The sequence below is a fragment of the Myxine glutinosa genome, chromosome 5 (genome assembly GCF_964187855.1).
Source record: "Myxine glutinosa chromosome 5, kmMyxGlut1.1, whole genome shotgun sequence".
Classification (NCBI taxonomy): domain Eukaryota; kingdom Metazoa; phylum Chordata; class Myxini; order Myxiniformes; family Myxinidae; genus Myxine; species Myxine glutinosa.
The window spans coordinates 196,022,457-196,049,152 of NC_136265.1; the positions used below are offsets into that span (position 1 = coordinate 196,022,457).

The 26,696-nt window shown below is 45.3% G+C and overlaps 1 long non-coding RNA gene across 1 annotated transcript; it reads right to left on the minus strand.

The window, feature by feature from the left end:
- Positions 1-220: 220 nt before the first annotated feature.
- On the minus strand, positions 221-26,696 carry LOC137426544 (uncharacterized). The gene is made up of 3 exons (XR_010984358.2): positions 26,640-26,696; positions 5,606-5,685; positions 221-636 (listed from the first exon to the last, which is right to left on the minus strand). It is a non-coding gene; the product is annotated as an uncharacterized LOC137426544 (long non-coding RNA).

The window sequence follows — 26,696 nt, forward strand, 5'->3', positions numbered from 1 at the left end:
CCGTACGTACATGAACGTATGCCTTTGCAGGTGAGGTTATGCTCTAGGTGTTGAAATGGAATTATCAAAAGGTTTATCGAGTTTCACTAATTTCACTATTTAAAAAAAACAAAAAAAACATTGATAATGTCTCATTTCTTGCAAACACAGACGCGGGTTAAAATGTGGAGCAAAAACAGACAAAGGCTTGTAATGAGACATAGCTCTCGTTTTTCCACTCCATAGCACGATCAGTAATCAGCAAACAAATTGGGTTGTGCATCAGCGGCGAGGGAATTCATTACAACTAACAGGGCTACATTGCGAGCTCATTTGATTGGTGACCATAAAAAAAAACACAGCAACACGTCTCTGTCTGACTGCCTGTCTCACTTTACCCTCCCAGACTCGAATTTGAGGGGTATCAAGTCTGGGTTCGAATCCAGACTCGAATCGACTTCTCCGCAGTGGTCCTGGAGCTTTGCAGTTGAAGGTGTCGCGTCAATCGTTCGGTTGTCCTTCCGAGATGATGTCAATACTGCTCTGTCCGCATCTGTAAACATTCGCTTCAGGAACGTTGAAGATCCCATGGAATTGCAGGCCATTTGTGCTGCAAATTTGGCATTGCTTCACCCATGATGCAATCAGCAGACTGAACTAGTAACAAAAGGGAGGGACATGTATTGTACATCAGATATTAAATAGATAGATATTATATAGATAGATAGATATTATATATTATATTTAATATATATTATATAGATATTAGATACATATTACATATATACTATATGGATAGATAGATAAATAGTTGATAGATATAAGAGATAGATAGATATTATATAGATATCAGATAGATATTGTATAGTATATAGATTAGATATTATATGGATAGATAGATAGATATTTTATAGCTATCAGATAGATATTAAATAAATAGATATTACATAGATGGATAGATATTATATAGATAGATATTATATAGACTAGTGAGGTACACGTGCTACGCACGGGTGGGAAGCCAGAAGCAAACAGACAATGCAGATACGGCGAATGCTAAAGCATGAAACCAATAAATTCCACATTCCTGTAGCACCTTCAGTTGCACGTCAGACATGGACAGCAAGGTCGTGAAGGTCTTCCATGAAAAACGTACCCGTTTGTTTGCGAACGGGTACGTTCACATATAGAAACATCGATTGCGGGACCGTGGCAAATCTGCATATGGCGATCCGCGAAGTTCACGTTTAGAAAGTAGAAACCATCACGGCATGTCGTCATTCACTTGAACTCGATATCTCTTTTTTCATTCCAAACAGCATAACTCCAATCACAAATTAAATAGCATTAATATAAAAAAATAAACTTTTAACAACATTGTTAATGTTTCCTTCATTGTAAAAGCTAACAAGTCAACAGTTAAAAGGATTTTGAGCCGATAGGTGTTACGGCCTTGGCAAGATCGATGGAGACAGCGATCTGTTAGCTTATACACCACCCAAATAGCTATGTGGAATTCTCTCATGTAGAGATTAAACCCACGTCGTTTGAACTTTGGCCGAGGTCATTAATTACTTTTAATGATGTTTATATACGAATCAAAAAGACGATAATTGGTTTTGGGTCATCCTTTCCACATATCTCGTGGGATTGCGAGTTGGAGAGACAACCGTGATGGCGGGGAGGGGGTTGGCATTCTCTCATGCAGGGACTCAACCCATGTCCTTATAAAAGGTCTTTGTCGGAGGTCATGAGTCTGATCGGTGCAGCTGTGCAGCGTAGCCGTGCAGCGATCGGTGCAGCCGTTTGTGCGGGACCCGGGAAAATAACGTTATGCGGGAGTCCAAACCTGAAAATTCTGGAGGCCAAAGCTGAAATTGGAAAAACAATATATCCTATTTTACTACAGGGGGTCCCAGGATTACCCACCCAAAATATCGTTGCGATCGGTTCAGCCGTTTTTGCGGTACCTGGGAACGGACGGACAGACGGATGGACACACAGACAGACGGACAGACATTTGGTGAATTATAGTAAGATATATAGATATTATATTGATAATAGATAGATAGATATTTTATAGATAATAGATAGATATTATATCGATAAATATTAGATCAAAAGATAGTAGATAGATAGATATTATATAGATATATAGATATTATATAAATAAATATTGGATAGATAGATAGATAGTAGATAGATAGATATTATATAGATATATAGATATTATATAGATAAATATTAGATCAATAGATAGTATATAGATAGATTTTATATAGATATATAGATATTATATCGATAAATATTGGATAGATAGATAGTGGATAGATAGATATTGTTACGGATCCGGGGGATGGCACTCCCGTTAGCAAGGGGGGGTTAATCCCCTTGTCTTGTTAAACTGGCCGTCCGACCGGTCCTGGGGGTATGACGTCATGCCCGGTCAGCGCTGAATAGGGTAGTAGGCCAATCCTTCCTATGACCTAAGTACCAGCGCCTTCCGTTATGCAAGGAAATACTCCCGCCCGAGCCGCAGCGTAATTGATGGATTGCGCCGAGCGAAGCGAGCCGCGACGCAGGCCGTTAACAAAAGACTAAACCCGATTATAAGCGGTTCGGCCGAAATTGCACCACAGGTACTCAATGTGGAAATCACTAAAGCGATCGGACGAGAAAGAAGCCAAAGTATAAGAAGGAACAGGGATTTAATAATTACTATACAAAACCAAAGAAACCAAAGAAGAAACGAAAGCAATTTACAGGGCGAAGAAGAAGAAGATACACAGGGCAATTCTTAAACACTCTTACTCATACTACCCAGGGACAAGACAAACAGAACAAACTCACGTACACTAATGGGGTTTTCAGGCAGGAATGGCGGGAAGGATGAGAAGGGCAGACGGTCCACAGGACTGGTGGGCAGGGAGGTTCGGGAATCGCGGCACGCCGTTGGTGGCCCACGTGCACAGTGCACACCCTCGCTCTTTGTTCAGCAAGAACCCGGTCATCAGCGCGTCTCTCTCCAGCGCTCCTTTCTCATGCGTCTCCAACACTCATCTCATGCTCCCTTCTCATGCGTCTCTTGCACCTCCTCCCGCATCTCTGGTGGGGGGCCTCGCACCAAGGGTTTTATATCCACGCCCTTGGAACCCTCTCAAACCTACCAGACGTTTCTTGCCACGCCCTATCAAGCCATGCCTACTGAGCCCTGGTTGGTCGTTAAGGGCTCTTTGACTCCACCTTTGATGACGAGGTGGTGCCACGCCCGTGCAGGCGGCTCCTCCCCCCTTCTCGGCCTCGTGCGTAATGGAGTTTGGCGCCAGGCAGCGAACGCTGCTGGGCGAGTAGAGGCAGTGTGATGCCCATGAAAACAGCCCAACTGTTACTGGCAGCGAACGCTGCCTTACCGCTACTGCACTTGAAGAGCGGGAGACGATTGGGGAAAATTGAAAGGGGAACTATCTTATTTGATTGATGCAACGTAGGGTCACACTATTGGGAACACAGCCTTACCTGGAACACATAATAATGAAATAACTACAGAGAGGTCCTATGGTTCGCTACGTGTTGTACATGGACTAACTAAGGTGCAATCTTTAATTAACAGCCAATTAAGGGGACATGTACACAGGGGTCATCTATAAGGGAATTTACTACTAAATTTACATGTGAAGGTTCTAAAAACCATAACAATATTATATAGATATATAGATATTATATAGATAAATATTGGATAGATAGATAGTAGATAGATAGATATTATATAGATATATATATATTATATGGATAAATATTAGATAGATAGATATTATATAGATATACTGTATAGATATTATATAGATAAATATTGGATAGATAGATATTATATAGATATACTGTATAGATATTATATGGATAAATATTAGATAGATAGATATTATATAGATATACTGTATAGATATTATATAGATAAATATTGGATAGATAGATGGTAGATAGATAGATATTATATAGATATTATATAGATATATAGATATTATATAGATCATAGATAGATAGATAGATATTTTATAGATAATAGATAGATATTATATCGATTAATATTAGATAGATAGATAGATAGATAGATAGATATTTTATAGATAATAGATAGATATTATATCGATAAATATTGGATAGATAGATATTAGAGAGATAGACAGACTCGCCCAGAAGCAAAGACATTGTGTTTTAACAAAACCTGCAATGCCTCCTATGAAGGTCTTTGAAGTTCAGGGTGTTCACTTGAGACAAATAATGTACAATGTTGAGGAACAAAGTTACAAAGATGATGTAAATCTTCACAATTTGGCTACAATGATGGAAGTGTAAATCTTACTGTAAATGGTACAATGAGGTGAAAAAGATGACGTCATCATTCATTAGGCTTCCTTTACTCCTCCTGCTGTAAACGATTCATCAACAGATTTGTGGTGTTTCTCTGACGTCGATGTAACCCTGTGGAGACGGACACGTCCCGAGTCTGTCTCCGACGTCGATGTGCCGCTGTGGACACGGACACGTCCCAAGTCTGTCCTTTCATCTGTGTCCATACTTTTCTTTGGATTCCACATGGGGTCAAAGGTCCAAATTGGTCCAAATTTAAAGTTTTTAGTTTGCCTGCCAAACATTTATATTCCAACCAATCCAGACAATAATAGCGAAATGATACCTAACCACAACCACTACAAATTGAATTAGACTGGAATCAGATTAAGCCTTTTCTTTGGATTCCACATGAGGTCAAAGGTCAAAATCAGATGCAAATTAAGGTTTCTGGCCTACCAAGCATTTATATTTCAACCAATGCAGACAAGGCTTGGCTCAACAAATCTACCTTGCTACCTGACTATCCCTTCACACTAAAGCAGGTAAATCTTGGTCCGGTGTATTAATTTTGTATGGGTTTAAATGGTCACGTTTATGTGGTGATGCAACTTGCAGGTGTGGAGCAGCCTTTTCGTAAATTAGGTCATGCTAACCTATTAATGTTATTACCAACTTATTTATGGCCTGATCTGATCTTTGTCCTACTTCACTGATTGATAAAGTTTGATCATGTAGAAACTTGTCTTTTGTGACCACCTACCTGTGTCGTTCGGCCACCATACTCGGCATTTCGGGTTGCATGAAGCAATATGTTTGTGACGTTCACTAACCTTGAATATGTGACCTCTCAGCAATAATGTTTACATTGACCAACATTTTGTAATTATTTGTTTTCAGGGATTTTTTTTCAGTTCCAGTTTATAGGGTTTTTTAAAATGGTGGTTTCGATTTTACAAAGGGTCAAAGGTCAAAATCTTCAATTGAAGATCATTTCGATTGGCTAGAATACAGACTTTACACCCTCTAATAGTTTTCGTTTTATTTCTCGATGGGAAGTACAAATTAGGGGAGACATATTATTCCCTTGTGAATGTCTGTAATTTGAGTTTTCTTACAAGTCTTTGTTCTTCTACATGTGAACTCATGCATGAGTCTAGTTTATCATTAAAAAGTTATAATGCTCAACTGAAGTGCCCAAATGTTGAAAGATCTTGGTATTTTTTTACTGTCTGGATATCCTTCAAAGCACGAACAATACAAATACTATTCCGCTCACCTTTCGCAGAGCTGTTCAGACTTCCTCCGCATAAGCAGTCTTCAGCGGCCATCAAATCGCATCATCAGTCTTGTAGTATTCTGAAACATAAACGTGGATGAATAAAGGTAGAAAACAAAATCTGAAGAGCCAAATCAAATACTCGGGTGACAAATCAAAAACAAAGGTACATGTAAGAAAACTGATATTGTCAGTAGCAACTGGACATAGCTCATTACTTTCTTTCAACATCTACAGAACGATCCACACATTTCTGCCAGTGCTGCACGAGCTTCAAAATCCCGTTGCGGAAGAACTCCATTCCAACATTTTGCAACCAGCTATGCACAGCTATCTGGACTGATTCGTCATTTTCGTAGTGCTGGCCTCTCATGTGATATTTCAAGGGCCCGGACAGATGGTAGTCCGAGGGGTTGAAGTCCTGACTATACTGGAGGTTTTGGGGGGGGGGGGGGGGGCGGGGGTGGGACAACCCAGCCATTATTTGAGATTTGTTCCAATGGCAGCTGTGCACGGATGCAAGTAGATCTGATATCTATCTATCTATCCATATAAAATCTATCTGATATCTATACAATATCTATCTATTTATTGATATAATATCTATCTGATATCTATGTAATATCTATCTGATATCTATATAATATCTATCTATCTATATATATAATATCTATCTATCTATATATATATAATATCTATCTGATATCTATATAATATCGATCTATCTATATATATAATATCTATTTATCTATCCATATAATATCTATCTGATATCTATGTAATATCTATCTGATATCTATACAATATCTATCTATTTATTGATATAATATCTATCTGATATCTATATAATATCGATCTATCTATATATATAATATCTATTTATCTATCCATATAATATCTATCTGATATCTATGTAATATCTATCTGATATCTATATAATATCTATCTATCTATATATATAATATCTATCTATCTATATATATATAATATCTATCTGATATCTATACAATATCTATCTATCTATATATATAATATCTATTTATCTATCCATATAATATCTATCTGATATCTATGTAATATCTATCTGATATCTATATAATATCTATCTATCTATATATATAATATCTATCTATCTATATATATATAATATCTATCTGATATCTATACAATATCTATCTATCTATATATATAATATCTATCTGATATCTATATAATATCTATTTATCTATCCATATAATATCTATCTGATATCTATGTAATATCTATCTGATATCTATACAATATCTATCTATTTATTGATATAATATCTATCTGATATCTATATAATATCGATCTATCTATATATATAATATCTATTTATCTATCCATATAATATCTATCTGATATCTATGTAATATCTATCTGATATCTATATAATATCTATCTATCTATATATATAATATCTATCTATCTATATATATATAATATCTATCTGATATCTATACAATATCTATCTATCTATATATATAATATCTATTTATCTATCCATATAATATCTATCTGATATCTATGTAATATCTATCTGATATCTATATAATATCTATCTATCTATATATATAATATCTATCTATCTATATATATATAATATCTATCTGATATCTATACAATATCTATCTATCTATATATATAATATCTATCTGATATCTATATAATATCTATTTATCTATCCATATAATATCTATCTGATATCTATGTAATATCTATCTGATATCTATATAATATCTATCTATCTATCCATATAATATCTATCTGATATCTATACAATATCTATCTGATATCTATATAATATCTATTTATCTATCCATATAATATCTATCTGATATCTATGTAATATCTATCTGATATCTATATAATATCTATCTATCTATCCATATAATATCTATCTGATATCTATACAATATCTATCTGATATCTATATAATATCTATTTATCTATCCATATAATATCTATCTGATATCTATACAATATCTATCTGATATCTATATAATATCTATCTATCTATCCATATAATATCTATCTGATATCTATACAATATCTATCTGATATCTATATAATATCTATTTATCTATCCATATAATATCTATCTGATATCTATGTAATATCTATCTGATATCTATATAATATCTATCTATCTATCCATATAATATCTATCTGATATCTATGTAATATCTATCTATCTCTATATATAAAGGAGGAGTGTCTGTGTGTGTGTGTGTGTGTGTGTGTGTGTGTGTGTGTGTCTGTCTGGATGTCCGCTTATAACTCAAGAACTACACATCGGAGAAAAGTTTTAGACACAGATTCGAATCAGCATAAAATCCCGGTGGTTTTAGGCTACGTTTTATTTTAATATCAATGGTTTAAAAAAAAACCGCGCCAGCTGCAATTCCCATGGTGTAGTTTGTGGCGGCGTAGACGTTCGGGGTGTATTGCAATGGTTTGTCGGGTTTGGCTGTGGGTCCAGAATAGCTCCCATTTCCTTATGTTCTTCCACTTTTATTTTGATCTTCTGTTACAAACGCCTTCCTTATCTACCTTATATCCCCCCGACGAGGCCCTCTACATAATTTCATGCGGCAGAATTTCGTGCATTTTGAGTGAAAGAAGTGAGACGAAGTTGTAGGAGGAAGAAGAGGCGCGATCACTGTGGAGGCCTTGATCGTGAGTGGAAATGGCGGGAATTGCGTTTGTATCGCAAAGTAAAGGATCTGCATTCATTTCTGAACTTGCATTGGTGGATTGTTATTCTTCTGCATTATTTTTCAGAAAAAAAAACTTTATGTTGAACTTTAAGGCTCCAAGCACGGACTATGTGGAAAGCCCTCATTGAGGTAAAAATAAAAGTAAAAATCCTGCTATCGCTTGCCAAGCTAGCCGTTCCCCCCTCCCCCTCCCCCTCCCACTCCACTCCCCCACCCAACCGCCTCCTCCCCCCTCCCTCCCTTCTCCCCCTCTCCCCCTCCCCCTCCCCTCCTCTTCTCCCTTCTCCCTCTCCCCCTCCCCCTCCCTCCTCTTCTCCCCCCCTCTTCCACCCTCCCCCCCTCATCCCCCCTCCCCTCCAACTTCCCCCTCCCCCCCTCTTCCACCTCCCCACCCTCTCCTCCCCTCCCTCCTCTCCTCCCCTCCCACCCCCACCCTCTCCTCCCTCCCCCCCACCCTCCCCTCCCCTCCCCCTCCCCCCCACCCTCTCCCTCCCCCTCCCCCCCCACCCTCTCCTCCCACTCCCCCCTCACCCCCACCCTCCACCCCTCCCCCCCACCCTCTCCTCCCCTCCCCCCACCCTCTCCTCCCCTCCCCCCCACCCCTCTCCTGCCCTACCCCCCACCCTCTCCTCCACTCCCCCCCACCCTCTCCTCCACTCCCCCCCCATCCTCTCCTCCACTCCCCCCCCACCCTCTCCTCCACTCCCCCCCCCACCCTTCCTCCCTCCCCCCACCCTCTCCTCCCCTCCCCCCACCCTCCTCCTCTCCTCCCCTCACCCCCACCCTCTCCTCCCCTCACCCCCACCCTCTCCTCCCCTCACCCCCCACCCTCTCCTCCCCTCCCCCCACCCTCTCCTCCCTCCCCCCCACCCTCTCCTCCCCTCCCCCCCACCCTCTCCTCCCCTCCCCCCCACCCTCTTCCTCCCCTCCCCCCTGTTCCCCTTCCCCCTCCCCCTTCCCCCCTCCCCTCCCCCCCCTCCCCTTCCCCCTTCCCCCTCCCTCCCCTTCCCCCCTCCCCTCCCCTCCCCTTCCCCATCCCCTCCCCTCCCCTTCCCCCCTCCCCTTCCCCTCCCCTTCCTCCTCCCCTCCCTTCCCCCGCCCGGCAATGCCGGGTACTTCCCATGGCCAGCTGTACATGGGCTGCTCGAGTGGGCTGCTCGAGGGGTTGGAAAACCAAGCAATCTTTATGTCTTGGAACCAAGTAAGAAAATCAGAAATGTTGTATACCAAGAGGTTTTGAGAAATTGAAAATTGACAAAACGTCATGTAGGAAATGTACTGTGATATTGCTCTAAAATATACATGTTATTTTCATCATATATTTGTATTATTCTTATTCAACCCGGGCGAAGCCCCCCTCCCCCCTCCCCTCCCCCCTCTCCCTCCCCCCTCCCCCTCCCTCCTCTCCCTCCCCTCCCCCCTCCCCCTCCCACTCCCCTCCCCCTCTCCTTCCCCTCCCCCCTCCCACTCCCATCCCCCTCCCCCTCCCACTCCCCTCCCCTCTCCCACTCCCCTCCCCCCTCCCACTCCCCTCCCCCCTCCCCCTCCCCCTCCTCTCCACCTCCCTTCCCCTCCCCCTCCACTCCCCCTCCCCTCCCCCTCCCCCTCCACTCCCCCTCCCCCTCCCTCCCCTCTCCCCTCCCCCCTCCCCCTCCACTCCCCCTCCCCCCTCCCCTCCCCCCTCCCCCCTCTCCCCTCCCCCCTCACCTCCCCCTCCCCTCCCCTCTCCTCCTCCCCCTTCCTCCTCTTCTCCCCTCCCCCTCCACTCCCCTCCCCTCCCCTCCCCCTCCCCCTCCCCCTCCCACTCCCTCCTCCCCCTCCCCCTCCCCCTCCCCCTCCCTCCCCCCTCCCCCTCCCCCTTCCCCCTCCCCTCCCGCCTCACCTCCCCCCTCCCCCTCCCCCATCCCCCTCCCCCTCCACTCCCCCTCCCCCCTCACCTCCCCCCTCACCTCCCCCCTCACCTCCCTCTCCCCCTCCCCTCGCCACCTCCCCCTCCCTCCTCTTCTCCCTCTCCTCCTCCCCCTCCCTCCTCTTCTCCCCTCCCCTCCTCTTCTCCCCTCCCCCCCTCTTCTCCCCTCCCTCCCCATTTCTACCCTCCCCACCCTCTCCTCCCCTCCCCACCCTCTCCTCGCCTCCCTGCCCCCCGTTCCTCTCCCCACCCTCTCCTCCCCTCCCCGCCCCCCGTTCCCCTCCCCACCCTCTCCTCCCCTCCCCCCCGTTCCCCTCCCCTCCCCTTCCTCCTCCCCTCCCTTCCCCCGCCCGGCAATGCCGGGTACTTCCCATGGCCAGCTGTACGTGGGCTGCTCGAGGGTTGGAAAACCAAGCAATCTTTATGTCTTGGCACCAAGTAAGAAAACCAGAAATGTTGTATACCAAGAGGTTTTGAGAAATTGAAAATTGACAAAACGTCATGTAGGAAATGTACTGTAATATTGCTCTAAAATATACATGTTCTTTTCATCATATATTTGTATTATTCTTATTCAACCCGGGCGAAGCCGGGTACCTCAGCTAGTATATATATATTATATCTATCTGATATCTATATAAATATAATATCTATTATCTATCTATCTATCCATATAATATCTATCTGATATCTATCTGATATCGATATAATATCGATCTATCTATCCATATAATATCTATCTGATATCGATATAATATCGATCTATCTATCCATATAATATCTCGGAGATTCGGCGACTTCCGGTCCCTCGAGCAACGGGGCTTGCTTCGATCTCTCCACAGCATCAAAGTTTGAGTGTTTTCCATTCGTTTCCTTGTCAAATTTCCGCTGCGTATTTTGTTGTGTATGTGTTATTGTGTGTTTCCATTTGGTTTTGGTTTTGTAGTTGTTGCAAATTTGTGTGTAATTAGTCGTTTCTTTGTTCGCGCCTCGTGCGGCCTGGTGTCTCGTGCGGCCTCCTGTCTCGTGCGGCCTCCTGTCTCGTGCGGCCTCCTCGTCTCGACTTGTGCCCCGCCCCCTATATCTCGTTTGTTCTTTCACCTCTGCTCCTGCTTTCTCAAATCCACGTTCTCACTTAGACTTTTCCCAGATTGTTACCTTCGCAAAAGCGGAGGTTATGTTTTGATCGCTGTGTATTTATTTGTATGTCTGTGTGTGTGTGTGTATGTTATTCGCATAACTCAAAAAGTATTCAACCGAATTGCATGAAATTTGGTGGGATGATTGGGTATTATACGGGACACATTTGATTAGATTTTGGGAGCAATCGGGTCAAAGGTCAAGGTCAAGGTCACGAAAAGGTCAAAATCGTATTTTTACCAAGTACAGAACAGTAGCTGCGGCGAAGGTATGCGCTCTACCGAGTGCCCGTTCTAGTTTTTCATGGTTTTGTTTAAATATTTATTTAAATATGTTTAAACCGCAGCCGTGATGCCCCCCCCCCCCACCCCCCAGAATTTCCAAGTTTTAAACGTTTCCCAGTGTGTACCCTAGATAAGTATAGGTACGCCGTATCCCTGCGTGTCGTAAGAGGCGACTAAGAGGGTTGGCGTCAGGAAGGGCATCCGGCCATAAAAACGTTGCCTCAAAAAGAGAACCATGACAATTACAAGTACATATGGGCAGGGTACAGCCTGAAGTGGAGATCGGTTTCTGAGGTTTGGGACATGGAATGTAGGGACAATGACAGGGAGATCAGGAGAAGTGGTGGAAGTATTGGTCAGAAGAAGAGTAGACATATGTTGTGTGCAAGAGACGAGATGGAAGGGAAGTGGTGTGAGAATGGTGAAGGGTAGGCAGGGACAGAAATACAAGTTTATGTGGCCAGGGTGCCTGGAGGGTGTGAATGGTGTTGGTGTCCTGTTTTCTGAGGAGTTTGTAGACAGTGTGGTGAGTGTGACGAGAGTGAGTGATAGGTTGATGATGGTGAAAATGATGATTGGAAAGCTCTTGGTGAACGTCATCTCGGGATATGCTCTGCAGGTTGGTCGAAGCTATGAAGAGAAGGACAAGTTCTGGTGTGCGATAGAGAAGCTGATGGAAAACGTGAAAGATGAGGAAGTTGTTGTGGTAGGAGGAGACCTAAATGGACATGTGGGAAGGAGTATGGATGGTTTTGAGGGAGTTCATGGGGGTTACGGATATGGTGTGAGAAATGGAGAAGGTGAAAGGATTTTGGAGTTTGCTGATGGAGCTGATTTGTTGATTTGTAATACTCAGTTCCAGAAAGAGGATAATAAGCTTGTTACATACACGTCAGGTGGGTCGACGACAACCGTTGACTACCTGATGGTGCATAGGCGAGATAGGGGGCACCTCCGGGACACAAAGGTGATCCCGGGGGAGGAGGCTATTTCACAGCACCACTTGGTTGTCTGCGACATAAGGGTGAAAGGTGCGAGGAGAGCTCGGCGGGTGAAGTACCAACCGAGAATGAAGGTGTGGAGGTTGAAAGAGGTGACAGTAAGGGAGGCATTAAAAGAGAGGCTGAGTAGGGTCGAGGATGATGTGGTTGAGCGTCAAAGTGGTTGGATGTCAATGAAAGCTAGTCTGTTGGGAGCTGTTGGTGAGGTATGTGGATGGACAAAAGGACCACCGAGGCACTCGGAAACATGGTGGTGGGATGATGAAGTTGGAAAGAGGATCGACGAGAAGAGGAAGAAGTTCAAGGAGTGGCAGAAGGCGAAGGGTACGGGAGCAGAAACAGCAGAGCATGAAAGTTATAAGGCAGCCAGGAAGGCTGCAAAGAAAGAGGTAGCAAAGGCGCAGGAGGCATGTAGGAAAATGTTCGGAGAACGCTTGGATTCGGAAGAGGGTCAGAAAGCAGTATTCAGGATTGCAAAGCAGATAGCGAAAGAGAGGTGTGATGTGATGGGGGTGAGTTGCTTGAAGGATGAAGTGGGACAAATCGTTGTGGACCCAGATGGAATTAAAGGAAGATGGAAAAGATATATGGAAATGCTGTTGAATACAGAGAATGAATGGGATGGCAACATAGAGAGTAAACCAGTTTTAGGACCGGCAGAGAAGATAACTGAGAAGGAAGTTGAGGAAGCGATAAAAGCAATGAAGGGTAGAAAAGCGGGAGGGCCGACGGGAGTTGTGGGAGATATGTTGAAGGCAGTAGGAAGTTGGGGTGTGAAGAGAATGACAGAGATCTGTAATCTGGTGGTGAAAAAAGGCCGCATTCCAGTGGCTTGGGAACTGAGTACCCTCGTCCCTCTATACAAGTGGAAAGGTGACCCCCTGGAGTGTGGCTCGTACCGAGCGATAAAATTATTGGAGCATGGAATGAAGGTATTGGAAAGGGTGTTGGAGAGGAGGATAAGGAAGAAAGTGAAGATCGACGAAATGCAGTTTGGATTCATGCCAGGAAGAGGAACGACAGACGTGCTTTTCATTGTGAGGCAGTTGCAGGAGAAGTACATGGAGAAGAGGAAGAAGTTGTTTCTTGGGTTTGTTGATCTGGAGAAAGCATTCGATCGGGTTCCACGCAAAGTATTGACATGTGCATTGAGGAAGTTAGGGGTGGAGGAATGGTTGATCAGAGTAGTGATGGCAATGTACAAAAGAGCGCACACAGCTGTAAGGACAAAGGACGGGAACAGTGGTGAGTTTGAGGTGAAGGTGGGAGTGCATCAGGGGTCGGTACTAAGTCCACTATTATTTGTAGCTGTGATGGAGGTGCTGGCTCAGAACGTAAAGGAGGGTTTACCGTGGGAGTTGTTGTATGCAGATGATCTGGTGTTGATTGCGGAAAGTATGGATGGACTGAAGGAAAAGATGAACACGTGGAAGGAATGTATGGAGACAAAAGGTCTGAAGGTGAATATCGGAAAGACGAAGGTGATGGCAAGTGGTAAAGCATGTGGTGAGGTGGAAAGAACTGGGAAGTGGCCCTGTGCTGTGTGTAGGAAGGGTGTTGGAGTGAACTCCATTCAGTGTACAATGTGCGCTGAGTGGGTTCATCAAAAATGTAGTGGTCTGAGAGGGTCATTAACCAGTGTGGCAGCTACATTCAAATGTAAGGTGTGCACAGAGGGAGCTGCAGATGGAGGAAATGTTGAGTTGGATCTTGTAGACGGCGTGAAGCTGGAAGGTGTGAAAACATTTTGCTACCTCGGAGACATGCTGAATGGAGAAGGTGGATCAGACTCGGCAACGGTTGCTCGAGTGAGATGTGCATGGAAGAAGTTTCGGGAATTGAGTGGCGTGCTGATGATGAGGGTAGTGTCATTGAAGCTGAAGGGAAAGGTGTATGCTGCATGTGTGATAAGTGTTATGATTTATGGGAGCGAGACATGGGTAATGAACGTAGAGCAGCAACGAAGGTTGGAAAGGGTGGAAATGCGAATGGTTCGACGGATGTGCGGAGTATCGTTGAGAGAGAGGAAGACAAATGATGAATTGCGAAAGATGATGGGAATAGAGCCTGTGATTGATGCTGTGAAGAGGAACAGGTTGAGATGGTTTGGTCATGTGTTGAGGAAGGATGAAAGTGACTGGTTGAGAAGAGTGATGGAAATGAATGTAGAAGGAAGTAGAAGACGGGGAAGACCGAGAAAGACTTGGCTAAAGATTGTGGAAGAAGAAATGCGGGCAAGGGGGTTAACAAGGAGAGATGCAGAAAATAGGGCAAAATGGAGAAGATTGTCATGCGGACCGCAAGGCTAACCCCCGCTCTAGCAGGGAAAATGGCCTTCAAAATGCATGTTGTTGTTGTGTATCCATATAATATCTATCTATCTATATAATATCTATCTATCTATTTATATAATATCTATCTGATATCTATATAATATCTATCTATCTATCTATATAATATCTATCTATCTATTTATAAAAGATCTATCTGATATCTATATAATATCTATCTATCTATATAATATCTATCTATTTATCCATATAATATCTATCTGATATCTATATAATATCTATCTATCTATCCATATAATATCTATCTATCTATTTATATAATATATATCTGATATCTATATGATATCGATCTATCTATCCATATAATATCTATCTATTTATATAATATCTATCTATCTATTTATATAATATCTATCTATCTATTTATATAATATATATCTGATATCTATATAATATCTATCTGTCTATCTATATAATATCTATCTATCTATTTATATATCTATCTATCTATTTATATAATATCTATCTATCTATTTATATAATATTTATCTATCTATTTATTTAATATCTATCTGATATCTATATAATATCTATCTATCTATCTATCTATATAATATCTATCTATCTATTTGTATAATATCTATCTGATATCTTTATAATATCTATCTATCTATATACTATCTATCTATTTATCCATATAATATTGTTGTGGATATGAGAATGGTGTTTTTTTTATTGTGTTTTTTATTGTATAGTACATTGTAAAATATCGCCCTCCTTCCTCCAGTTGTGTATAAAGGTCAAAAGGGCGTCCCGTAATTAGGTCATCAACAATCACGTTAGCCAATCATAGATTCCCTGCTTGTTGGTAGTTATTTCCTTATTCTGTGTATTAGGCTAAGGCTATGTCTTCCATTAATTAATACTCCATTGCCCCGAATCAATTAAGAATAGCTCCCCTTCAATAATTCCATTTCCCAGCCAAACTCTCCATCTCTGGGTAAAGCAGTTCACAAGTGTGGGGTGCGCGCCCTCTCATTTCGCTGCTATAGTGAATATGTGCTCCGTGCTCTGTTTGAACAGGAGGGGCGGGGTCGCCAGGGAGAGGCAAGCCCAGGGCGCGCCACGAAGGGCGGGGCTGTTCAGCCCCAAGCCCAAATAAGGAAACAAGCCTGTGGCTCGCCACGAGGGGCGTGCCGTCGGCGCCATGCCCAAATAAGGAGACAAGCCCGTGGGATTGCCATACAAGGTCACGAAACAGAGCACGGCGGGGAGGGCGGTACCGAAACCGACGAGGGCATGTCACACCCGCGCTGAAGGAATGAGAGAAAGGGTGCGACGATCGCTAAAGGAAGATACACCAGAGATATGGCAGATGAGTCCAGGTGCGTCAGAGAGTTGGCAGTCCACCGGGAGAGAGTTGAGAGTTGCACCGGAGTTGCGTGAGAGATACGGAAAGCCTTTGGGTGGTTGTTGCGTGAGATACGAAAAGCCTTTGACAAAGAGCCGCTTCAACCAGCCCCGTTTCAACCAGCCGCGGGAAGCCCTGACGGGGCAGCGAGTGACCCTGCCTATGTGCGGTGTAAAGCCGAATACAAGGAGCTGCCGGCTCCTCGCTTCCCGCCCGGAGTGGACCTGCTCGCTGTGCCCTGTGATCCCACCTGCTCATCCCTCCAAACGATTCCTGTCCTTCCATCCTTTTGTGTACGTGAGTTTGTTTTGTGTGTTCTGTCCTGGGTAATAGGTTAAGCCTGTTTAGTTAAGCTAGAGTTTCACTGTGTCCTTCTGGTCCGTCCCTCTTTCTACATTATTTTATTATCCTTCCTCCTCCTTGGTTTCTTTCAATTGTGTAAATAGTAAATAAATAATAGTAGTATTTCCAACCTTTTGCCTTCGTCTTCCTCTTCTTCACATCCGTGTCATCTTTGTCTTTTCCCCATTGAAAACCTGTGGCACGATTTGGCCCACGTTTAAGGAATCGGGTCTTAGTCATTGTTAATAGTTCGGGCCGCGGCCGCCATCCGCTCGGCAAATCAACACCTTATCCGCGGTCCGTAACAATTGGTGCCAGGAGTGGGATTCGGACCTGAAGTGCGAATAGTGCGCTCGAAATTACGGGTGGCCCAAAAATTTTGTTTTATTTAAAATCTTGAATTTGGAAATCGTGCCATGGCTGGTCAAGGTGATCGGATGCAGGTGGGGGAACTAGAAGAGGAGTTAGGGGTAACCCAGGACCAGAGGGAGGAAATGGAGGAGAGCAATGGTGAGGTGGTTGAGGGAGTATCAGGTGCGCAAAATGGCGCCCTCGCGCACGTGGTTACAGCGGCACCAAATTTCGCCGCGCCCGTGACAGTAGCAGCGCCGCAAATGGACTGGGGCCTATTCATGCTGCAAATGCGGGCCCTTGTGGAAGAGAACAGGGGGCTGGGAGACCAAATTGGGGCAATGAGGGACGAAGCGAGGGGTACTAGTGAGCAATTGGGAGCAATGAGGGACGAAGCGAGGGGTACTAGTGAGCAATTGGGAGCAATGAGGGACGAAGCGAGGGGTACTAGTGAGCAATTAAGAGATGGGTTAAACAATATGGGAAATAAATTTGAGGGTTTAGACAATAAAATTGAGGGGTTAGACAACGGGATAAAAGAGGTAAAGAATGGGTTAACGGGGCTAGAAGATAGGATGGAAGGCAAATTGCGGGAGATAGGGGAGCAATCTGCCCGGGAAATCAAACAGATGGGGAACCAGATAGAGGAGGTGAAAATCGGGTTGGAAGGTAAACTGGATGCTCAGAGGGATGAATTGGGACAGATGAGGGTGGCATCTACTAAAGAAATGGAGGAGATGGGGGAGGAAATAAGACGAGGTGTAAGCGAGGAGGTCTCGGGGGTACGCGAGGAGGTAAAACGAGGTGAGAAGCATATGGAGAAAGAGGTGAGAAATGGAACGGCTAGGTTACAAGGGGGCATAGAAGATCTGACGCAGGAGGTGGAACAGCTAACGGTGGGACAAAAAGAGTTAGTGGAGCAGGTACAAAAGAACACTGCGGTACTAGGAGGGTTAAAGGCGACGCAAAAAGAAATCAAAAATGACTTGATAGCGACGAAGAGGGAATGTCAGATGGTACATGAGGGACTGACAACGAGGTTGGACGAGGTGACGGAGGCAATGGAGACAAAGGACTGGGAGGTGAGGAGGCACATATAAACGGTCAAGGTGGCCTTAGAGGACGAAATCGAGGAGACGCACCGGGAAATAAAAGAGGTGAAGCAAAAGTTAGAGGAAGTGGAAGAGGGGGTGAGTGAAATTAAGAAGAGACGGAGGGAAACTAAGAGGGAGATAAAGGAGGAGGTGATGGAATATGTGCAAGGTCGGTGCTCAAATCGTGATGGTGTGCTTGCTAACCAGATAAAGAGCTTGCAGGTGGCGAAGGAGGTGCGGAGACGAGGTGCCGAGGTGAGTGGCGATATACGTGGAAATGTATATGGTGTGAGGGGAGACTCAGTCGGCTTGGGGGTTGGTTTGGACCCGGGTGTTCGTGAGAGGCCGCTGGTGAAGTGTGCGACAGGTACGGAGTGTATGGACAGAGGAGGTGTGCGAGAATGTCCGACTATGGGGTGTGTGAGGAAAAAGTGCGCACCGAGGAGTGAGTGTGCTGTCGAGAGTGAGTTGGTCGGAGCGCGTGTGCGGGGGGGCACATGGAAGCGCGGGATGGGGACTGTTACAGGGGATGTAACGGGAGAATGCACGCCTGTGGTGAGTGTTACGGAGGGTGTAACGGGAGAGTGTGCGCAAGAGGATGCACGAGAAAGGTGTGTAACGGACGGGTGCATGAGGAAAGAGTGCGCTGTCAAGAGTAAGGGTGATTGCGTGACCGAGAGTGGTGGTGAAAGTAGTGAGAGTGACATGGAGCGTGAGTTGGTTGTGGCAGGTGAGAAAGGATGTACACCTGGAATGGTAGAGCGCGTATGGGAATGCACACTGGAGTTGGTAGTGAGGCACATGGTTGGGTGTACGGAGGAGAGCACACCTGTGGTTGTCACAGAGGAGGTGACCGAGGAGGGGGCGCGAAGAGGTGTTGGTGAGGTGTGCGAACGACGAGTGTGTGCAAAGGTGTTCGGTGGTCAGGTGTGTGACCAAGTCTGTGAGCGGAATGAGTGTACCTGGGTGTGTAAGAGAAGGTGCAATGACAAATAGCATGGAGACGGCTGGATGTGTGAGCAAGGAACGGGCTGCGGGGTGTAAGCATGCGAGTGGAGCATCGACGCTAACCGGGTTAGCGGTTAGAGCGACTTATAGCCGAAGCGGGCCTTCGGTGCGTGCCGGGCTTCGTGTGCCGCGGGGACCAGAGGGGAACGTGACCGCGGCGGTTTCGAAAGAACCGCCGTGTGGGATCCATGTCGGGCCGCGCTCTGAACGGCCGCGTCCGTGCTCCGCTAGGCGGAGCGGGCGGCCCGGTAGGAAGGGTCGTCATGGCGACCCCTCTTTGTTGAGGTGTTCCGGCAGGGCGAGATCGGGCCATTGGACGGCACCGTGCCGAGATGGTGCGTGGGATCTCGGCCCGGGTAAGCGTCCTTCCCTGCACCGAGTGCCGGACGGATCCAACCGCCAGCACCAAGCAACCCGCATTCATTGCTCAGCTTTGCGAAGCCAGGCTTTGGAGATGAATTGCCGCACCGAGAGGCTCTAGTGAGTCGACGTGTGATGAGGATAGTGTTTTGGACCCGAAATTGAAAAACAAAATTTGATGATTGGTAGTGATTGGAAAATTTTTGATTGGTTGCAATTTGGTGAGCAAAATTTATAGTGGGAGATACCCGATGTGAGTGGATGGCAACTCTGCCATCTCTCACAACGGGGGCAAAGGAGCACTAGGTTTATGGGGTTTATGGCAGTGAAAACTAGCCCGGGAGGGTTAGGATATAGTGTGTAGGGACCTAGAGATTGACAATAGGTAACGCTAAGGTTAGGTAGTGACAATGATACCTGAAGTGGGGACGCAGGTAGATTCGTTTGGATGATAATGATGTGGTATGTGCTTAGTTTAAAGGGAAGACGGGGAGCACTAAGTTAGCAGGGCAACAGGTAGTTCAGATGATGCCGTGTGTGTGGTTAAAAGGTGTGATTGCACAGGTGTATAGAGCAGTGTGTGAGTGAGTGATCGTGATGTGAGTTGTGCTGACCAAATGGTCCAGGAAGGAAGGAGGGTGAAGGTGGCACCAGGTGAGATTGCACAGGTGTGCAACTGCAGGTGTATGGAGAATGGTTGTGTGGAATACATGGAGTGTGGAATATATAGAGTATGGAATGGATGGTCGTGGAGTGAGTATGGTGGAAACTGTGGAGTGGAGTGGATGGTGCGAAGGTGTGAATGGGGGAAGCGCCGGGTAGTTTAAGACCCCCATCTTAAACGGGTAGACCGGGTAGACCGGGTAGACCCCCATCACGAATACCCGGGGAGGGTAGTTTAAGAGTTAGGTAGAGGGTACAGGTAAATTGTGGTTGGATATTGGCTCTGTGGTGCGTGTGGAAGAATGGAGTCTGGATGGGTGCATTAGTGTTGTGGAAATGGCTGGGCGTGTAGCCTGTTAGTGTGTAGTTGGTTGGGCACTCCACCACTGTGAGGATGTCGGCCAGGTGAGGCCGCGGGTGGGCTCTGGGAGCCGTTAGAGTTGTGGATGGGGCCCGAGGATCCGGAGGACGGACCCGGGTAGCCCATTGCCAGAGGGCACCGAGTGGGGAGAGCACCAGAGGGCCTTCCCCAGTAGATAGGTTAGGGTGAGGAGCTAGGTAAGCTCGGGTGGCAACTACAGTGGTGGAGGTGTGCAGGTGGGTAGACCTGCTGGGAGAGCTACACGACTCAGCCCTGAAATTGTGCAAGGGCACAGGGAGTTGCATCGGGGGAGTGAGACCCCAAATTGAGGAAGCACCACAGTTTGGTCAATGGGAATTTGGTTCTTCAAACCACATAGAGTAAGTTGGCCAATGGTTTGGCAGGGAAAGACCCCAGGTTGTGTAAAGTGTGTTAATGTCATTTAGAAGGTAGTTAGGATTGAAATCTCCTCGCACCATCTGCATCCACTCACCTGAGGTGACGCTACACCACACCATGCCATGGATGTTTTGTTATTTTATTATTTTGATGCAAATGTTTGGAATGTGAGACGCATCATGACGTGGGTGTGACATTGTGCTTTGTTGTTCCATCTCTTCCTCCTTATGAGGATTGATTATGAATTGGTGATGGCAAATTTTGGCTAGAGGGATTGTGGTGACGAATTTGGTGTAGGAGAAATATGGGGGAGACGTGACAGTCGTGACGAATTTGTAAATGTGTAGATTGTGTAAATATGGGGTAAGGGCAAGGGTAGAGTAGGTGACGGGGGGGGTGACGTACGGTAGGGACGAGCTTTTCTCCGCTCCGTCTCCATACGCACCTCGCCTTGCATTGCCTTGTTTGATGTGTACCCTTGTGACCTTACCCCTCGCTCATCTGTCTTTTTCCCCCCCCTTGTCTCCCACACGAGGACTATGCGCCATTGGGCGCCGAGGGGAGCGTGCGTGAGTCCGCCATTGTGCGCCCAAAACTCCCGGAACCAGCTGTCTGCATCGATGCACCACCTTATGGACCACATGTCTGTGGCTGAGCACCACTTATGGACCCCATGGGTTGGGGCATGGCCCCTCTGCTGGAACCGGCCATGAAGGCCCGAGATCTTGCTGGCAGACTTTGGTCACAGGGCACCTATGCCCTACAGGTGAACCACACTAGTCGGCCCTGTGGGCCATAAATAAATAACAATGGACACGTTTTGTGCTTTTTATTATGATAAATAGGCCGCCAGCAAAGAAGATGACAACACCAGGAAGATAACATGGCCAGCAGAGGGAGCCGAAGAGCAAGACCAGCATCAGGGTTTGTTGTTTTTATTTTATTATTGAACAGTGATCACTGTGCACCGATTGGTGCTTGAGGGTGTATTGGTGCGTTTTTGGGTGCTTCATGGTGCGCCGATGCAGAGCAGACTGTCTCCCCCCCCAAAACGAACAATCACAGGTCCTGGGTTAGTTTTGTAAATAAAATAGCGTCGTTGTAAATAATGCGCCCCCACCGTAAATGTATAGTTTGAAGACCATTCCGCAATTCGGTTAGTTGTGGGCGTGAAACTGTTAGGCAGGGTGCAATGGAGCAGCGGGACATATTTATTTATGTTTTAAAACTGTCGCACTCAGGGTCAGGTTAAATGTAGAGGGAACTACACCTATGTGCCACACTAAAAGTAAAAGTAATAGGCCCGGGACGTGCCAAAGAGGAGGAGGGTGCAGTGTTGTGGATATGAAAATGGTTTTTTTATTGTGTTTTTTATTGTATAGTACATTGTAAAATATCGCCCTCCTTCCTCCAGTTGTGGATAAAGGTCAAAAGGGCGTCCCGTAATTAGGTCATCAACAATCACGTTAGCCAATCATAGATTCCCTGCTTGTTGGTAGTTATTTCCTTATTCTGTGTATTAGGCTAAGGCTTTGTCTTCCATTAATTAATACTCCATTGCACCGAATCAATTAAGAATAGCTCCCCTTCAATAATTCCATTTCCCAGCCAAACTCTCCATCTCTGGGTAAAGCAGTTCACAAGCGTGGGGTGCGCGCCCTCTCATTTCGCTGCTACAGTGAATATGTGCTCCATGCTCTGTTTGAACAGGAGGGGCGGGGTCGCCAGGGAGAGGCAAGCCCAGGGCGCGCCACGAAGGGCGGGGCTGTTCAGCCCCATGCCCAAATAAGGAAACAAGCCCGTGGCTCGCCACGAGGGGCGTGCCGTCGGCGCCATGCCCAAATAAGGAGACAAGCCCATGGGATTGCCATACAAGGTCACGAAACAGAGCATGGGGGGGGAGGGCGGTACCGAAACCGACGAGGGCGTGTCACACCCGCGCTGAAGGAATGAGAGAAAGGGTGCGACGATCGCTAAAGGAAGATACACCAGAGATACGGCAGATGAGTCCAGGTGCGTCAGAGAGTTGGCAGTCCACCGGGAGAGAGTTGAGAGTTGCACCGGAGTTGCGTGAGAGATACGGAAAGCCTTTGGGTGGTTGTTGCGTGAGAGATACGAAAAGCCTTTGACAAAGAGCCGCTTCAACCAGCCCCGTTTCAACCAGCCGCGTGAAGCCCTGACGGGGCAGCGAGTGACCCTGCCGGTGTGCGGTGTAAAGCCGAATACAAGGAGCTACCGGCTCCTCGCTTCCCGCCCGGAGTGGACCTGCTCGCTGTGCCCTGTGATCCCACCTGCTCATCCCTCCAAACGATTCCTGTCCTTCCATCCTTTTGTGTACGTGAGTTTGTTTTGTGCGTTCTGTCCTGGGTAATAAGTTAAGCCTGTTTAGTTAAGCTCGAGTTTCACTGTGTCCTTCTGGTCCGTCCCTCTTTCTACATTATTTTATTATCCTTCCTCCTCCTTGGTTTCTTTCAATTGTGTAAATAGTAAATAAATAATCGTAGTATTTCCAACCTTTTGCCTTCGTCTTCCTCTTCTTCACATCCGTGTCATCTTTGTCTTTTCCCCATTGAAAACCTGTGGCACGATTTGGCCCACGTTTAAGGAATCGGGTCTTAGTCATTGTTAATAGTTCGGGCCGCGGCCGCCATCCGCTCGGCAAATCAACACCTTATCCGCGGCCCGTAACAATATCTATCTGATATCTATATAATATCTATCTATATATCCATATAATATCTATCTATCTATATAATATCTATCTATCTATTTATATAATATCTATCTGGTATCTATATAATATCTATCTATCTATATAATATATATTTCTATAATATCTATCTGATATCTATATCCATATAATATCTATGTGATATCTATATAATATCTATCTATTTAATATCTATCTTATATCTATATCCATATAATATCTATCTGATATCTATATAATATCTATCTGATATCTATATAATATCTATATGATATCTATATGATATATATATCTATCTATATAATATCTATCTGATATCTATCTGATATCTATATAATATCTATCTGATATCTATATAATATCTATCTATCCATATAATATCTATTTGATGTCGAGATAATATCTATCTGATATCTATATAATATTGTTGCGGATCTCAACGTCGGCCTTTCCCCTTACCAAGGGGGGATTAGTCCCCTTGTCATTTATCTAGCCGACGCGACAATCTAGCTTTTAGATCGAGCTTTTATCTAGCAGACATCTAGCCAAACGCCGGCGCTATGACGTTCCTTCCGGTCAGCATTGAATAGGGTGGTAGGCCGAATTATTCCTATTACCTAATTACCAACGCCTCCCAGGAAGCAAGGAAATAACCCCGCCCGAACCACGGTTTTAGTGGAAACGCCGAGCGACAGCGAGCCGTGATCCGGGTCGTTAACAGGTACTAAACCCGATCTGAGCGGTTGTAATCGTGCCACGTTTACCCAATGGAAGAAATCACTAATACGGTCGGATTAAGAAGAAAGGAAGAACAGATTGGTTTATTAACACTTTGTACAATGATGCGAAGAAGAAGAAACATTGCAGCCTTAAGAACAGTCTTAACTTATCCCAGGACAAACGGGCCCGCACACACAGACACTCACACGGGGATGTAGATGGTCAGGGTTGATGGTCCAGGGATGATGTCCACAGCTCGTTCTCCGGGTCCCCGACTCGCCGTGAAGAAGATGGAAAGACGGCAGAAAGCTCCCCGCGTGTCGTTGGCGTGGATCAGACAATATGCGAGCGAAAGGTAGGCTGGCGGTTACTGGCGACCCCGGTCGCGTATGTAATAAATGCACTGGCGCTATATGCGCTCCCCAATACGTTTTCCCCATGAGGCCTCTTTATGCACAGTCCCATCGCATAAGCGCTTTGGTAGCAAGCGCGATTCCTTCAGCTCTCTTATACAGTTCTCTTGATACGATCGGTCCTCAAGTGCTCTTGTGATGCGCAAATCGTGCCAGTCCTGTACAGTCCTCTTGGTAAAGCGCATAAGTCCTTCTGGCCAGTCCTCACAATACCAATGCTTGGCTTCAGTCCTCTGTAAGGGCTTTGTGCGCGTGTTTATATAGCGCCGCCCAGCGAACCCTCTCGAATTTGCCAGCCGCGCACTACCACGCCCTTTAAGCCATGCCCATCGAGCCCTGGTTGGTTGTTGGCTCTTACCGGCTCCGCCCTTGACGTGCTGCTTGATGTGGCCACACCCCGACCTCGTGCTCCTCCCCCTTTTCCAGGCGTACCTCGTGGCATTTGGCTGGTTTGAGCATCCTAATGCGAGGGTAATAGCAAAAATGGGGCGAAGACTGGATGCTGCCCAACGAGGTAGATTTGGAGGGTGGGCCGCAAAATGAACGGGACCTACTCTTATTTATTTTACACAACGCAGGTATCACTATTGGAAATGGCCTTATCTCACACATACTATGACATCACTAATGTTCTAAGGTGGCCTACGTGTTGCATGTGGACTAACTATGGGGGCAAACATTTAACCTTTATTAATCATATGTGTACATTCTCAGAACCGCAACACTATCTATCTATCCATATAATATCTATCTATCTATATAATATCTATCCATCTATCTATATAATATCTATCTCTCAATATAATGTCTAGCATTGTCATGTTGAAAGACGACATCCTTTTCTACATGGTGCTTTTCCCGAAGTGCACGTTTTAGTTTCTTGAGCGTCTGAACATAGCAAACTGCATTGATGTTTCCCAATTTGGCCAGGAAATCAACCAGTATTCATCCCTTGGCATTCTAAGAAGATGGTTCCCATAACTTTTTGGGCACTCTTTTGGCCACCTTCCTTTTTCGGAGATGTAGAGTGATGCCATTCCATGCTTTTCTGCTTGGTTTCTGGGTCAAAATGATGGAACCAGCTTTCATCACAGGTCACAATATGGTGCAGAAAGTAATCACCTTAGCTGATCGGTGACGTTCGTGTTTCCGTCTTTGAAGTGTTTCACCCAACTTCTGACACCGCTGGTTCCCATGCAGGCCTCTGACACCTGACTGACTGACACTGACTGACATCGGACACCTGACTCAATCAGCTGTAGATATCTGCAGCTGAGTTGTTCTCCTTCACAAGGATTTCAATCACTGCACATTGGTGAAATGATATGTCGTTGGCAGCCATTTTGTTACAATGGATTGTGGGAACACCAGTGGTGTGCATGTACCGAGCCTGTGTTTATTTTGGAGTGGATAGATATTCGGCACAAGCGTGTGGAATCCACTGATGCTCCACGACTTTTGGTACGGCTCTCGTATATAATACTCTTGGATTATTCATTGATTTTGTTGTTGTCGAAATGTGGCCACGTGCACTTTATCCCTCAATGTCACAAAATTATACTGAAATTGAAGATGTTAAAGTACAGGAGTCCCCAGTTTACGAACACCCCTTCATACGAACATTGTACAGTATTGCGTAAACTGAATATGGATAGCTGTCTACATTCCTGTAGTCAGCTGTATATAATAATCTCCAGAGTCAATTTCCTTGTGTAGCCATTGTTGCTGTTTCTGGGATCAAGCCATTGTGAAAGTATAAACACAAAACCATTATCCGCAGGTCAGTATAAAATAAAAACAAGATGCAAGTAGAATGGCACTCGGTGGAGAGCATACCTCTGCCAGGCTGACCTGTCCACCAAATTTCATCCGAATCCGTCCACAACCTCTTGA